Consider the following 16,148-nt stretch of genomic DNA (forward strand, 5'->3'; position numbering starts at 1 on the left):
ACCCCCCAGAACTTATTATCATACTAAGCTGACATTTTCAGGATGCTCACATTTTGATATCTTTACTTAAATAGGCCCAAGCTTGGAACTGCATTTTTTCTGCAATGAAAATTAAATTAGTCAGAATTCCTTCTTGAAGAGTTGCTTATGAGCAAGAAATGTTTTTGGTGTATGTCACAAACTCATGTGTCATATTTATACTCTTGCTCCATCTGACTATTTGCATATGTGAATCTTTATGTGTGAGGATTAGAATAATCCTAACACATTAGCTTTTCTCTTTCAGCAGGGTTCAAGGAAACTGCCCAGGTCTTTAAATTGAAAATCCCAAATCTGTTTCTTACTTGCCAGTCTAATAGCTCTGTTCCAGGTTTATCTGGAAAATAATAAATCCAGACATCACCACAAATTAAATTTCATATACTGATGTGGAATACTTTACAACTGAGTTTAATTATGATTAAAGCTTTTAAACATTAGATTTACATTGCTTTGACTTTTAACATGACTTGCATATTATATACTAGGAGAAGATATAATAAGCGTCATATCTATCAAAATCCTGGACTGGATAAAATCATCTTGGGATTCAGTATACCTCTGAGACCAGCCACTGGGAAGAACTTATTAGCCCAACTGAAGCTGTACAACCTGTATTTTCAGAGGTTTAAAGAGCCAACAAATCTATTTTAAGAATCTGAGGGATTTTTTTTAAACATATCATAAGGTCTTTTAATTTGTCCCACCAAAATGTTAATAACTGACTATTCAGCTGTTGAGTCTAGAATTTCCCAGAAATGTATGTCATAGATTAATAAAGTTTAAAATAATTATTTTTGATTCTTTCTAACTTGAACTGAAGCCCAAGGCCTTAACTTCTTGCAGCATAGTAAGTTTCTAATTTTCTTGATGTTCAGAAAAATTCTATATACCACAAAAGCAAAAGTTAGCTGAGTAAATGAAATTATCACTTATAATTTTTAAAAGCTTAGGAAAATTGAGATAAATTAAGCCCAAACACATTGACCAAAAACAAAAAGCAAAAAAACTCTATCCAAATGGCAACTGTAACAGCTGAATTCTTAAGCTGCTACTTTTAAAAAAGTACTCTAATATTTTCCTGAGCAAGAGATCTTAGTGCCTTATAAACTAAAAAAATCTTTGAAAATATACTCTTACCTATAAGATAAAACTAGAATAATGCTATGATAAGGCCTTCATGTTCATCATTAAGAAATTTAAGAATACTGTAGTGTTATATAGTAAATGCTTACTGGAAACTCACTCTACAGAATTCTGAACCCAAACTGTTTTAAAATATTTGAAAGAACAGAACTAACTCAACTCACAAAATTTGAGGGGTTTGTATTATCCATTTAGTTATTTCCTGCTAACTTCTGATCACCTGAAATGCCCTGTTATGTGAGTGTTCCAAACACCCACACTCTCATTAAGATTTGACAAGTATTAGAATCTGATCAGGCTTAACCAATGTTGATATGGTAACATTCTTTGAGAAGAGCACAGGTTGTTACATAAATTTGAGAACAGGAATAGTTAGTAGACACCACCTGCTAGTTTGCTAAACACTATGAGACAGACTTCGTCAGAAAACCTACCAAGTCTAGGGAAAGTGAACCAGCTTCCCCTGCTATTATTGAGGACTATTGCCTCCTAGGAAAAGATACTGTACCAACCTCTACAGAAGTTAAGGGGAAAAAAGATGATAAAGGGAAACTTTTTTAGAAAGAGAATTTATAGGTATATAGATAAACAAGTGTTAAAATGGTATGAATCTGGTGAAAAATATAGCCAAATTGTTTAAATATTAAGAAACACTACTGCAGTATGGGAAAAATATGGGAGTTAGGCAGAGGTATTTATTTCATAGTATAATTGAATTGTTTGGTATTATATGATGTTTTCAGTTATAGTATTGCTGTTGTTTTTTTTGGGGGGGGTTCATCTTTAGTTCAGTACAGTTTTGCTCATTTTTTCCCATAATGGTATTATGGTAATGAATTTTAAATCTTTGATTTTAAAAGGCTTATTACTAACATTCATGGGTATAATTTTATTATATCCAAAAACAACTCCCCCCCACTAATGGAATGACTATTTGTAACAGAAATTTTAAAAAAGGAAGCTTCATGATAGCAAGGAAAAGTAATTTTTATTCAGTAATAAGGAATACTTATTATTGTGCTTAAAACAGAACTAGACCAATCTGTCAAGATTACTATAGCACAACCTAGTCCTAATAAAAACTGATCTTTAACTAAATGGCAAAAATAATGATTTAAAACTGATGATATGTTTATCTCACATACCAACTGAATCCATCACTCAAGTATAGTTGATATGTTAAAATATGTTAAATATGTTATATTGCAATTACCAACATAATACATTCTCATTCCATAAAAGCACTGTTTGAAATAAGCAAGTATTAAGATACATCAGTAATATTCCTGTTTGAAAATAGTGATTTTACATAAATACATTATAGTTAAAATGAAAATTTCTTACCCTTTGATTTCTCTTCGATGACTAGTCATTCCTTTAGACTTTCTTGATAGGGCCCGCCTATGTCAAGCAGATAGTAGCCAATCACAAAAATGGCATTTGGATGCTCAAATCTTCAGACACGTGTCCTTTCGGCCAATTGCCAGTTGAGAATTTAAACTGAAAACTAAATTACCCAGACTTTATTAAGATGCTCCCAGACCCACCAAATGTTCAAGAGAGAAGAATCTGTACTAATGGAAACTGAAAGCAAAAGATCTTCTCACTACTTTTTTTCTTCCTTTTAGGCTCAAGAATCAGAAGATAGAAACTGAAAATAAACAAATGGGTAATAAAAATAGCCTCAATACATATTTTGTGAGGATAGAGTTTGAGTAAGTCATTGACAAAACTGTTTCCCTTAGTACCCTACAACCTACAGTTATGTAAAACAAAGATGGCATATTTACTGGCATTTACAAATTAAACACATTCTATTTAGAAGTATTGTAAAAATATAATCAAACATAAATACTTTTTAATGTGGGGCTAAATGTCAAAGAGATTCTACAACATTCTTTAGAGAAGACTACTATCCTCAGTTACCAACTATTTGAATGCTCTATATCCTTATTAACTATTGATGGTTGCCATAAACATATTGCACAAACAAAAACTCTAATGAATATTTTGATGGATTTTCAACGCCAAAAACATGGGGTATGTTATTATCATCATTATTAGTTTGGTCTTAACTATCAGTATACTTCTCACAGTGATTCACTTTGTCTGCCTGTAATTCCTGAGAAAGATGGAGAAGCAAAGTATTTCATCTCTTGTTCTACTTTCCACGATAATCCTACTGCTTTAGTATGGTTTTCAGTTTTATATTACAGATCCCTAAAATAATTCAGCTTGCCTTTAGTACAGTAGTAGCTTACTTCAAAGCACAGCTGCTATGTACTTTGTCATTTTTCATTCTCATCATTACTCCGTTCCATGAAATGGAATAAAAATGACAACAGTCAGTGTCAGTGGACCAATTGCACTTCATATGTTACAAGCATCTACCCATGGACTATCCTTACCATTGACAAAGTTGGTTCCATATGTGAAGTACAGTACCTCTATATTCATATGCAGAAACTGCATGATTGCTAATATAGCAGAGCAAAAGCACAGATTACAAAATTATGTAGACTTGTGAAAAAATGAGACATTCATATATACTTACTTATCTACCCATTCCATACCTAGTCCCAATTTTCCCCTTAACTGATGTAGCACCATGGAAAACAGTTGAGATGCAGATGGGCAACAAATGAGAGAAAATTAGAGATGTTTCATAAAGTAGAGAATCCACTTTTCTTGTCTGGATCTTGCTCCACTGAAGCAAGGCAGTCCAAGAGTAGATAAATAATTTTCATTGAAAATTCTAACCAGAAGTTAATATTTAAGGAACATTGAAAAGAACAAATGAAAATACAGTTTATAATCTAATAGTGCCCCAAATACATAAAGACCAATTTAAAACAAAAAGCACAACTAATCATATCATATAACTTTGGTTTTATGAACTGAAGTGAATCTCAGAGGTCATTTTTACCAAACTCTTTAATTTTACGGATGATGAATTTAAAGCTTGTCTAAGTTCACACATGGCCAGACATTGATAAAGTTGAAGAACTAAAAGGAATCTTAGTGTTATGGGAGCCCAAACTTCTCATTTTACAGATGAGGACCCAGAAGACCCAGAAAGGTAAATGGCTTGCTCAAGGTTACATAGGCAGAAATTAGCAGAGTTAGATTCTGAACCCAGATCTTGTGATCCTAAATTCAGAATCTTTTCTACTGCCCAATGCTGCCTATTTTGTTGGCTCCCGGGTTCATCATTCTTCTACCACACCATTCTGCTATGTGTTACCAGAAAAAGAATTTAGATCTAGGAGCAACCTTAAAATAAGAGAGGTCATCTACAGCAACAGTGTGTATGTACATCAAGAAACTCAAATCTGGGTAGGAATGACTTCCTCATACTAACAATAAAGATATGAATCCCAGTTCTTTTTACCATTCTGAGCAGACATGGATATGGGGTTTACTGGAGTATGAACTTCTTTAAGAAGCAACTTTGAATCAATCATAGCACATAGTTATTTTCTTCTCTTGTTCAGCCTGATGAGAAATTCAAAGAAAATGTCATTAAATCCAGGGCAAGGATGAAGTCACCAAGATTTTCACAAGCTAGAAGAGATCCAAAGAGAAATTTCTTGGCTAATTTAGGTTAGGAAATTAAGTAGAGGCAATGCTGCCTTTCTGAACTGTATTTATCTTTATAAATGTCCTAATCATCAAAACTTGGTTCCTAATACAGAAGATAATCAAGTCAACTAATCCATGGGACAGAGAATATGGATCACATTCTACTAAACAAAGGGTATTATAAAGAATTCTGACCTACAAAACCTCTTTTGTAGTCCCCAGGATGGTTTGCTAATCTAAACTGATGACAAAAAATTCTTTAGAATAAGGCTTTTGTGACTGTATCCAACAGTCATTCTTTGAGGAAGAACCTAATGGTGGACTCTTATTGATACTGTCAAGAAGTAGCCATGTTAATCTTTTCTCTGCTTATTTTCAAACATGGCAGTCCTAGCTGCCAGTAAAAACCACTGACATAAGCACATCAGAAATGTTAGAGAGGAAAGATGGAGATGTAAGACTGTCATTCTTTCTGCTTGTAATGTTTTCCCATTCTCTGTTTTATGGATCCTTTAGTTCTTTTCAAGGTCCAGCTCAATGATTCTCTTGGAGATAAGTGCTCCCCCTCCCTGAAATTTTTTTGTATTTACTTATGTGTTCATGTGTTGTTTTTTCCCTGGAGCTTGTAAACTTCCCAAAGGCACATGCTGTTTACTTTTATCTTTATATCTCTAGAACCTATTGAATACCATGGATACAACAGGTGTTTAATACGTGCTTGTTAAATTAAATAACTTCTTTACAGAATTCAAAGTACTTCTTTTCGATTGGTAATTCAATACAACTTAAGTTATTAGTGTTTCATCTTTAAGAAATAAAAGAAAAGGCTACCCCCCCCAAACTTTGTTATAACAGGTTTGAACACCATAAATAAGTTACTTTATTCTTTCTGGGATTTCATTTTATTCAGTTCTTTACAGATGATTCTAACTTATTACCAAGATACTCCAACTCAGGCCAATATGCAATATGCCAAAAGTGGGGGATACAAAGGCAAGATCACTGTCTTTATCTTTAGGGAGTTCATATTCTAATGAGGAATACAATGTGTGAATAACTGTAGATATAAGACAGACACAAACTAGAGGGAAGCTCATCTTAGAGGAAAGACTACAGGGCCTAACAGGGTGATAGGACAGAACAGAAAAAGAAGATGGGATCTGAGTTGAGGAGGAAGTTGAGAAGGGAGTTAAGGAAGGAGAGGCAGAGATGTGGAAAGAGGGGATTTCAGGCATGGAGGTCAGCCACTGACTAGTCATGTTTGGGGTAAAATAACTTTTACTGGGTGGCAGACATTATGCTAAGCACAGGAGACACATGAATAAAAAGGAAACAGTTCCCCTTCTGAAGGAGGGTTTATCCTAAACACAGAAGTAAATACAAAGCAATTTCAGAGAGGAGAAGTACTAACAACTAGACTTTGAGCTACAATTCCAGAGTCTTTCCTCGACTACAACAAGATTTACACTTAAGCTTGTAACATGAGCTCACAGGAAAAAAAGAATATTATGAATAAGTATTAGTAGAAATTCCAAAAAGAAAGGTCAAATTGGTATTTTTCTAAGTTCTAAAGATAAAATTAGCCATGGTCTAGCTTCTTCAAGTCACAATTCACAAGTTATATCTAGTAAAGAATAACAAGTAAATTAGTTTATTTTATTTTTATCAAAATTTTGTGTTTCAATTTTCCTCCCTTCCCCCTACCCCCCTACCCCCTCCTCTCCAAGATGGCAAGTTATCCAATAAATGTTAAAACATGGTAAAAAAAAAATATATATATATATATATAAATCCAATATAGGCATACATATTTATACAATTATCCTGCTGCACAAGAAGAATCAAATCAAAAAGGAAAAAACGAAGAAGAAAATAAAGTTCAAGCAAATTGACAAAAAGAGTGAAAATGCTATGTTGTGATCTATACTCAGTTCCCACAATTCTCTCTCTGGGTGTAGATGGCTCTATCACAAGATCATTGGAATTGGTATCAATTATCACATTGTTGAAGAGAACCACATCCTCTAGAATTGATCCTGGATAATCTTGTTATTGCTGTGTACAATGATGTTAAAATTCTGCTCTTTCAGTCGGCATCAGTTCGTGTAAGTCTCTCCAGGCCTCTCTGAAATTATCCTGCTGATTGTTTCTTACAGAGCAATAATATTCCATAGCATTCATATACCACAGCTTATTCAGCCATTATCCAACTGATGGGTATCTACTCACTTTCCAGTTCCTTACCACTACAGAAAGGGTTGCCACAAACATTTTTGCACATACCAGTCCCCTTCCCTTCTTTAAGATCTCTTTGGGATATAAGCCCCCACTGCTGGGTCAAAGGGTATGCACAGTTTGATAACTTTTTGAGCATAGTTCCAAATTGCTCTCCAGAATGGCTGGATGTATTTACAATTCCACCAACAATGTGCCAGTGTCCCAGTTTTTGGACAACCCCTCCAACATTCAGCATTATCTTTTCCTGTCATCCTAGTCAATCTAAGAGGTGTGTAATGGTGTCTCAGAATTGTCTTAATTTGCATTTCTCTGATCAATATGATTTATTTAGAGCACCTTTTCTTTCATATGACTAAAAAATGGTTTCAATTTCTTCATCTAAAAATTGTTCATATCCTTTGACCATTTATCAATTGGAGAATGGCTTGATTTCTTATAAATTTTGAGTCAATTTTCTATATAAAGTAAATTTGTTTTAACAGGACAAAAGTCATAGTTCACATAGAAAATAAAAATTATTCAACATATCTCCATTAAATGGGCAAAAAAGCTTAAAAACTAGTTTTGACTCAGTCTGTGTACTTTGCTCTTGACTGCCATTTATTACAGAAACAGAGTCAAAGATTTTATCACTTAAAAATAAAATCTTTTTATTATCATTGAAAAATTTTAATTACAGAGATATGGGTATGTTTTAGAAGCTTAGTTACATTCTACACAGACACTAAGCAATATAATTTATCATGTATATTTGAAAGAATTGTTCTTAGGAATTATATATTTGAAAGAATTGTTCTTATGAATCTAAAACTTTCTAGTTAACTGAAAATACTCTATCACAGAGTGACAATTATAATAGCGTTTTTTAAAAAGATATTTCACCTAGCATTGTAACAAATATTTTAGTGGAGTAGAGAGGGCATATCTACTCAGCACAGAATTCCAAAAAAATCATTTATTTATCTTCTCAAGAACAAAGCTGCATTAAAAGTATAATAATAATTTTCCCTCAAGGTAATAATTCCTGCAGAAAAAAAATGCAACAATAATAATGAGCAGGTTCATTCGCCTTTATAATTTTAGTGATATTGGGTTTCTAGAGGGATGATCTTATTTAAAGAGAAACATGTATGCTTGCAAAGATGTTGGATCAATTTATATAAAGCTTTACAAATATTGCGACAAGAAGCAGTGACTTAAAACAGAAAAAAGCATTTGTCAAAAATAATCAGTTATACTAATACCATAACTATATTAAATGCTTATCTTTTTCCTCAATCTTTCAGAATGGCAAAGATTAATAATTAAAGAAAGCTCCCATGTAGAATGAAAATAGCTGTCACTATACTACTACCCCTTCTATCTTATCCTTCCAGTCATAAAACCTACATGGCAATTATATTTATAATACCTGAGGTACAGAACAATATCATCTCATATTGTATGCCCAAATAAATTCCAAATATATGACATAAAAGGTTACATCATGAGGCAATTAGAAAAGCGAGTAAGAAATTACTTTTCCAATTCTTGGTTGAAAGAAGAGTTCAAGATCAAATATAGGATACAGAGAATCACATTCCACAGAATGGAATATCATAGAGGCACAAGGACAAAATGGACACTTTCAGAGGAAACTAAAGATTTCTATGAACTCATGAAGAATAAAGTGAGCAGAAGAAGAGTTCAAGACCAAATATGCGATACAGAAAGTCACGGAAGATAACATGATAAAATTTTGTTTATATATTAAAAAAGTTTTTGCACATACCCCTAACCCACTCCCCACACACTAGGAAAAAAATCTCTATAGTAATTTTTTTCTGATAAAGGTCTCATATCCAAAAATATGTAGGGAATTAATTCAAATTTATAAGACTAAGTTATTATAATGGATAAATAATCCTAAGGATATGATCAAACATTTTTCAAAGGTACAAATTTATCTATGAATTAGTAAACGAATTAGTTTGGTCATCTGGGAAACAATGTGGAATTACACTCCCCTACTTCCAAGTCACTAACCTGAGACTTTCCTTTGACCTAGTATTACAACTATACTAGGCATATATACCAGAGAGATCAAAGGAAGAGGAAAAGGATCAATGTGCAGGAAAATATTTCTAGTAGCTTTTTTCATTTTAGGGAAAAAACTCTTGGAACCAAGGGGCAGATATCCTTCAACTGGGGAAAGGCTGAATAAATTATGCTGCGTGAAGGGAATGGAATATCATAGAGCTAACAAGGACAAAATGGACATTTACAGAGGAAACTTCTGTGAATTCATGGAGAGTAAAGTGACCAGAACTAGGGGCATAATTCATACAATGGAAACATTAATGAACAAAAACAACGTTGAAAGGCTTTAGAACTCTTTATTGAGGCAATGAAAAACCCCAATTCCAGAGAACAAAAGATGACAATAACAGCACTTTTCCTAACAGAAAAGTGACAGTCTAGATAAGAATGAGATATACATTTTTGTACTAGGGCAACAAGAGATTTTATTTTATTTGACTTACAAAAAAAGTAAGGGGGGAGAGAGATAGACAGAGAGGCAGAGACAGAGAAGAGAGGGAGTAGAGATGGAAGGGAGGGAAGAAGGGAAGAGGAGAGGAGGGAACATAGCCTGAATACACTCCTTACTAGAGCTATGTCTGATAAAATCTCTTTCTTTGAGCTCTGGCTCAGATACCACCTCTTCTTTGAAGGATCCCAGATTTCTGCAACTGAAGACAATCTCTCTCCTACCTAAAAATAATCTGATCTGGATCTTCCCCCTCCCACTTCCCTTTATTTTTTTGTATTTTGTACTTGTATATTTTTCTTATCAGAGATAAGAAAACCTTAGATGGTTAGCTCCTTGACAATAGAACTATGCTACTTTATATTTTTTATCCCATTTATCTGGAACATAGTTGGTATTTAATTGATTTGTTGGATAGAATACTTGAAATAAATATAAGTTGTTTTAAGAAATCTGCCAAATATCCCTGATGTGTTTTATATATGAAATAACTTATTCTATTGAAATTAATTCTTAATGTAAAGGAAAAGCAATTCAAAACTTTATCTGCAAAAAAAGAATTCCTTATTTTAAAATCACATTTTGAGTCACTGTGTACTAATGTACACTGTATGAGTACTACTCAAACTAGTTTATAAAACGTTATTTAGTGGGTTAGTAATTCTCATACAAAATTTTTAAACTAAAGAAAGGATGTAATGATCTCTTGTAGGCAGAGCCCCTCCAAACAACTAGAAACTATAAATGCACTGAATGATGGAAACAAAGCTCCCCAGTTCTCTAAAGAAGTGATTTTCTTTATGACACCATTACTTCTCCTAACCCTGCCTCAACCTATACACCCAGGAAAGTAACAAATTCTATTCATTTGGAGGTTTGTACATTTATTACATTTTATTCTGATAACAATATAAGGTTGAGAATTTTGATAGCCAAATAACCAACTGTGAAACTAAGGCACACTGTATTCTATAAAGCCTTATCCAAATTCAGAGATTATCACAATGCAAATACAGAATGAGATAGTACATACAGAACTCCATACCTACTTTCCAATGCTCTTTCATAAGGTCCTTATCATGAAATAAGTCATAGGGGAAAATAGTTCTTACCTTCAGTCAATCAGTCAATAAGTATTTATTAAACATTATCTATTACAGACCACTTTTCACACAAATTAAGTCTGATCTAACCAATTGGAAAAATATTAAATGCTCTTGGATAGGGCGAGCAAATATAATAAAGATGACAATATTACCTAAACTAATCTATTTTTTTTAGCGCTATACCAATCAGACTCCCAAAAAACTATTTTAATGACCTAGAAAAAATAACAACAAAATTCATATGGAAAAACAAAAGGTCAAGAATTTCAAGGGAATTAATGAAAAAAAATCAAATGAAGGTGGCTTAGCTGTACCAGATCTAAAATTATATTATAGAGCAGCAGTTACCAAAACCATTTGATATTGGCTAAGGAATAGATTAGTTGATCAGTGGAATAGGTTAGGTTCAAGGGACAAAACAGTCAACAACTATAGCAACCTAGTCTTTGACAAACCCAAAGACCCCAGCTTTTGGGATAAGAACTTACTGTTTGACAAAAATTGCTGGGAAAATTGGAAACTAATATGGCAGAAACTAGGCATTGATCCATACTTAACGCCGTACACCAAGATAAGGTCAAAATGGGTTCATGACCTAGGCATAAAGAATGAAATTATTAATAAATTAGAGGAACACAGGATAGTTTACCTCTCAGACCTGTGGAAGGGGAAGGAATTTATGACCAAATTAGAACTACAGATCATTACTGATCACAAAATAGAAAATTTCGACTATACCAAACTGAAAAGCTTTTGTACAAACAAAACTAATGCAGGCAAGATTAGAAGGGAAGCAATAAACTGGGAAAATATTTTTACAGTCAAAGGTTCTGATAAAGGCCTCATTTCCAAAATATATAGAGAATTAACTGTAATTTATAAAAAATCAAGCCATTCTCCAATTGAAAAATGTTTGGATATGAACAGACAATTCTCAGATGAAGAAATTGAAACTATTTCTAGTCATGTGAAAAGATGCACCAAGTTATTATTAATCAGAGAAATGCAAATTAAGACAACTCTGAGATACCACTACACACCTGTCAGATTGGCTAAGATGACAGGAAAAAATAATGATGATTGTTGGAGGGAATGCGGGAAAACTGGGACATTGATGCATTGTTGGTGGAGTTGTGAACGAATCCAACCATTCTGGAGAGTAGTTTGGAACTATGTTCAAAAAGTTATCAAATTATGCATACCCTTTGATCCAGCAGTGTTACTACTGGGCTTATATCCCAAAGAGATACTAAAGAAGGGAAAGGGACCTGTATGTGCACGAATGTTTGTGACAGCCCTCTTTGTAGTGGCTAGAAACTGGAATAGAAACTGGAAACTGAGTGGATGTCCATCAGTTGGAGAATGGCTGAATAAACTGTGGTATATGAATATTATGGAATATTATTGTTCTCAACAGGATGATTTCAGAAAGACCTGGAGAGACTTACATGAACTGATGCTGAGTGAAATGAGCAGGACCAGGAGATCATTATATACTTCAACAACAATACTATATGATGACTAGTTCTGATGGACCTGGCCATTCTCAGCAATGAGATCAACCAAATCATTTCCAATGGAGCAGTAATGAACTGAACCAGTTACGCCCAGAGAAACAACTCTGGGAGATGACTAAAAACCATTACATTGAATTCCCAATCCCTATATTTATGCCCACCTGCATTTCTGATTTCCTTCACAAGGTAATAGTACAACATTTCAGAGTCTGATTCTTTTTGTACAGCAAAATAACGGTTTGGTCATGTATACTTATTGTGTATCTAATTTATATTTTAATATATTTAACATCTACTGGTCATCCTGCCATCTAGGGGAGGGGGTGCAGGGTAAGAGGTGAAAAATTGGAACAAGAAGTTTGGCAATTGTTAATGCTGTAAAGTTACCCATACATATAACCTGTAAATAAAAGGCTATTAAATAAAAAAAAATAAACATTATCTAAAATGTTATCTATGAACCTCTAGAGGCTTTGACAATCAGACTGTTTTCTAGTTTATTACAGAGGAATTAGGATGAGATCCTCCTAGTCAATAGAATGCTTTATGGCTGCTAATATTAATACACCACAATATCTAAAGAACTCAAAGGCAAAAGATGTGATAGAAAAGTGGGGGAAAGGAGTCATAAGAAGGCTGCAATCCATTTTCAATGATGATCTATGTGTAGGAAGTAGAATAAGACATTATTATACAAGATATGTATAACCTCAGCAAGACTGCAAAAAAACAGACAACATGAAATATTGTAATAGTATTCACAGAGAGGGGCATATGAACACAAATTGTACCAGATGAGAATGCTTGGCTAGATTGCAATCTATACTACTCAGGGGCATCCTCATCTCACAATAATCACATATATACTGACATACTGTTAGATGAAGTTAAAAGTCAGATAATTTCAAAAGTCAAAAACATTGCAAGTATAGTATAAATTCCATCATCATCCCCACTGTCTATAGAGATAATTTTCCTTTGCCATATGATAATTTGTTGCTGGGAACTATCTTTTCTTTAAAGAATGAATGAAACTTAAGTAACTTAGCTGTCAGTAACTAAATCTGGCTTACTGTTTTTCTTGTGTTACTAGCATTAGTAAGTTAAGAATTTTAAGAAATGTTCCCAGACATAAGATGAATCACAATTCTATCTAGGAATATGAGGTTGTGAGAGTTATAAATATTTATTTATAATTCATTTGCCTAACTCTAAGCTCTCCCTCAAGTATGAAACAATTATTCAAGTTTTAGTTCAAAGTTTTGATTCTCTTCTACATTTATGTACTATTAAGTTTTTATACACCTAAACATATCTTAAAATCTAGAACATTAAACAGCTAACTTCTAATCCCGGATTGTCTTTGAGGCTAAACTAACACTAGCAAGAGACAAATATAGTAATAGTTTTTGCCAAACAAGTTGTTGAGTTCCACTAGAATTTCCCATACTTGGTATGCCCAATGATTAGACTCTGCAAAAAATACTTTTTCTCCTGAAACTTGAATTCCTGATTATGAATATAGGAGTAGAAACAGAGCATTCCAGCCAGAGTGGAAGAGAAACCCTTTTCAGAGTCAGAACTTAAAGAAGAATAAATAAGTGATTTTGGTGTGCATTGTTCACAGCATCCCTACATCTTAACCAGCATTTCTTTTGCATACTGTAAACAATATCTGTAAATAATACACAAATAGAGACAGCAATATTAAAAATGACTGTGATGATAAGAAAAGGAGTTGGCAATATCTTTATCTTGCCTTTTCTTCTTCAAAAGAACATCCTTCCATGTTATCATATTGCAATATACACTTAAAGCCAAATATGGATGGTCAATTAACAATATCTCTAAGCTTATCAGTACTAATTATATGTGCAATGTAAAATAAACTTTCATAGCATATAGTCATGCAAATAATCAATTTAGATAATTTATGACAATTTTTTAGAATCAAAAATTGTTGTATAATTCTATGGATTCTGTATAACCTTTACCTTGTCATAAAAATAGACTTTAGCTTTAGTCTTTTTAGGTGTTAGTCTTAGGATCCTACAATCATAGAGAGCTGATAAGGTCTTTAAATGCCAGTTAGTCCTACCTGTTCATTTTACAGGTGATGACTCAAGTAGCTAAGTGGCTGTCCATGATCCCCCATGTACTGAGTGAGAGAGTCAAGACTTGAACCAGGGTCATCTGACTCCAAAGCCAATGTACTGATTTGGTTTTCCAGGGAATTATTGAGATTAATGAGAAGACTGATAGATTCAATGGGCAGATTATTTACAATTCCTATTTGTTAACTTATTTACTTTTATTCATATATTTCTTCAAACAAGTTCTAAGGTTTAGAATGACCTAGATATGTATTTTATTCCCATGACTGATTAAAGTAATTTGATGACTTTTTTGTCACACAGTTTTTCAAGATATCTTAAGAATACAGATTTAATGATCTTCCAATATCTTTCTGATATAAATAGTTCACATGTTCAAAATGTATCAATGCCCATTTATCTGGCAACTTAGATTTGTTAAAAAAAATAGCTGATAACTAGAAAAAAGTTTTTTTAAAAGCCTGTCCAGTCAAAACTGATTTCATTATGCACTAAATGCTATCAAGACGTGTTTTACTTTGAGGAGTTTCTCTTTCACTCCAAGCCTAGATACTCTTAGTTTACACAAACACAATACCTACAAACTTGGCTATCTGCTTTCTCAATTCATAAGATGTTACAATGGAGCACTGGACCATAGGTTTAGAACTAGGGAAAACTTTAGACACTAGCCTCCCTCATTTTACAGATGAAGAGACGGAGGTAGAAAGGTTAAGGGAATAACCTTATAGTATGGACCTAGTGATTTGCATGCTGGTCTCACCTTTTAAACTGTGAATTCCTAGAGAACAGAGGCTGTTTTCACCTTTGTTTCTCAGAATTTGGCACAATGCCTGGCAAATAGAGAGTATACTTTTATATGCCTGAATAACCCCTCACTGTATTATTTGGAACAATACAATAACTGAAATTAATAAATGATAACCCTAATTCATTACAAAGTTATGTTCTGTATACTCTAAGAAAGATGGAAGAGTGAAAACATATCGAGAATTGTAAACAAAAAAAATTGGCTCTAAAAGAAGTAAATTTCAATTATATGGAAAATGAGAATAAAAAATCATTTATTAATTTCTTTGTATAAGTATGTAAATCATTTATTTAAATAAACTCATATGTATCTAATTATGATATTCATATGAAGATGGCCATCTTAATTTAGCAAGCCAATACACACACAGCTCTCAATATTTCAAAATTCAAAATGAAAAAATGATTAGGCTTGTAATGATTAAGTCACTTCATTACAAAGTTATATAGTCCTTACCTTTATCTCAGAGATTCCACTGCTTCACACAGAGTTTTCCAAGGAGGTAAATGATTAAAAACAAAGACTTTATATATACCCATATATTGATACTAGCACATTTGTGATAGTAACCAACAGAAAAACAGATACCCATTGTTTTGGGAATGACTTAATATATGTAATAAACCTTTATCAATAATTAGTTGATTAATGAAAGAATGTTCAAAAATTCTGTCCCTCAAGACTCAAAATTTTGGAGGCATGCATACTTCTTCCCAAACTCTTTCTTATTCAGTCAGTTGCCAAGTCCTGTTGATTCTATGTTAATAATATCTCTGTAACTTTCTCTTCCTCTTTTCTCTACTGCTATCACCCTAATTCAAGCCCTTATCTCCCAGACTGATTCATTTACTCATTAATTCATTCATTCATTTTAGTTTTTTTTTTTGAATAGGTGATAGAAGAGATTCTTTGCCTCAATTGCTATCCAGCCTTAATCATTGAATAGTTGCAGCCTCAGTCAGACTGAGATTTATTGAAAACCTTAGCTTAAAACGGGCAAGGGCTCCCTTTATATCTAGGGCCCTCTCCAGTTGTCCTCATCTCTATCTGGCCACTGAACCCGGCTGG

At 33.2% G+C, this 16,148-nt stretch overlaps 1 protein-coding gene across 2 annotated transcripts in view; it reads right to left on the minus strand.

The window, feature by feature from the left end:
- Window positions 1-16,148, minus strand: part of ZEB1 (zinc finger E-box binding homeobox 1) — a 191,828-nt gene that overhangs the window by 134,634 nt on the left and 41,046 nt on the right. The gene's annotated exons all lie outside the window — the stretch shown is intronic.

Source organism: Sarcophilus harrisii, chromosome 5 (assembly GCF_902635505.1).
Source record: "Sarcophilus harrisii chromosome 5, mSarHar1.11, whole genome shotgun sequence".
NCBI classification, from domain to species: Eukaryota; Metazoa; Chordata; class Mammalia; order Dasyuromorphia; family Dasyuridae; genus Sarcophilus; species Sarcophilus harrisii.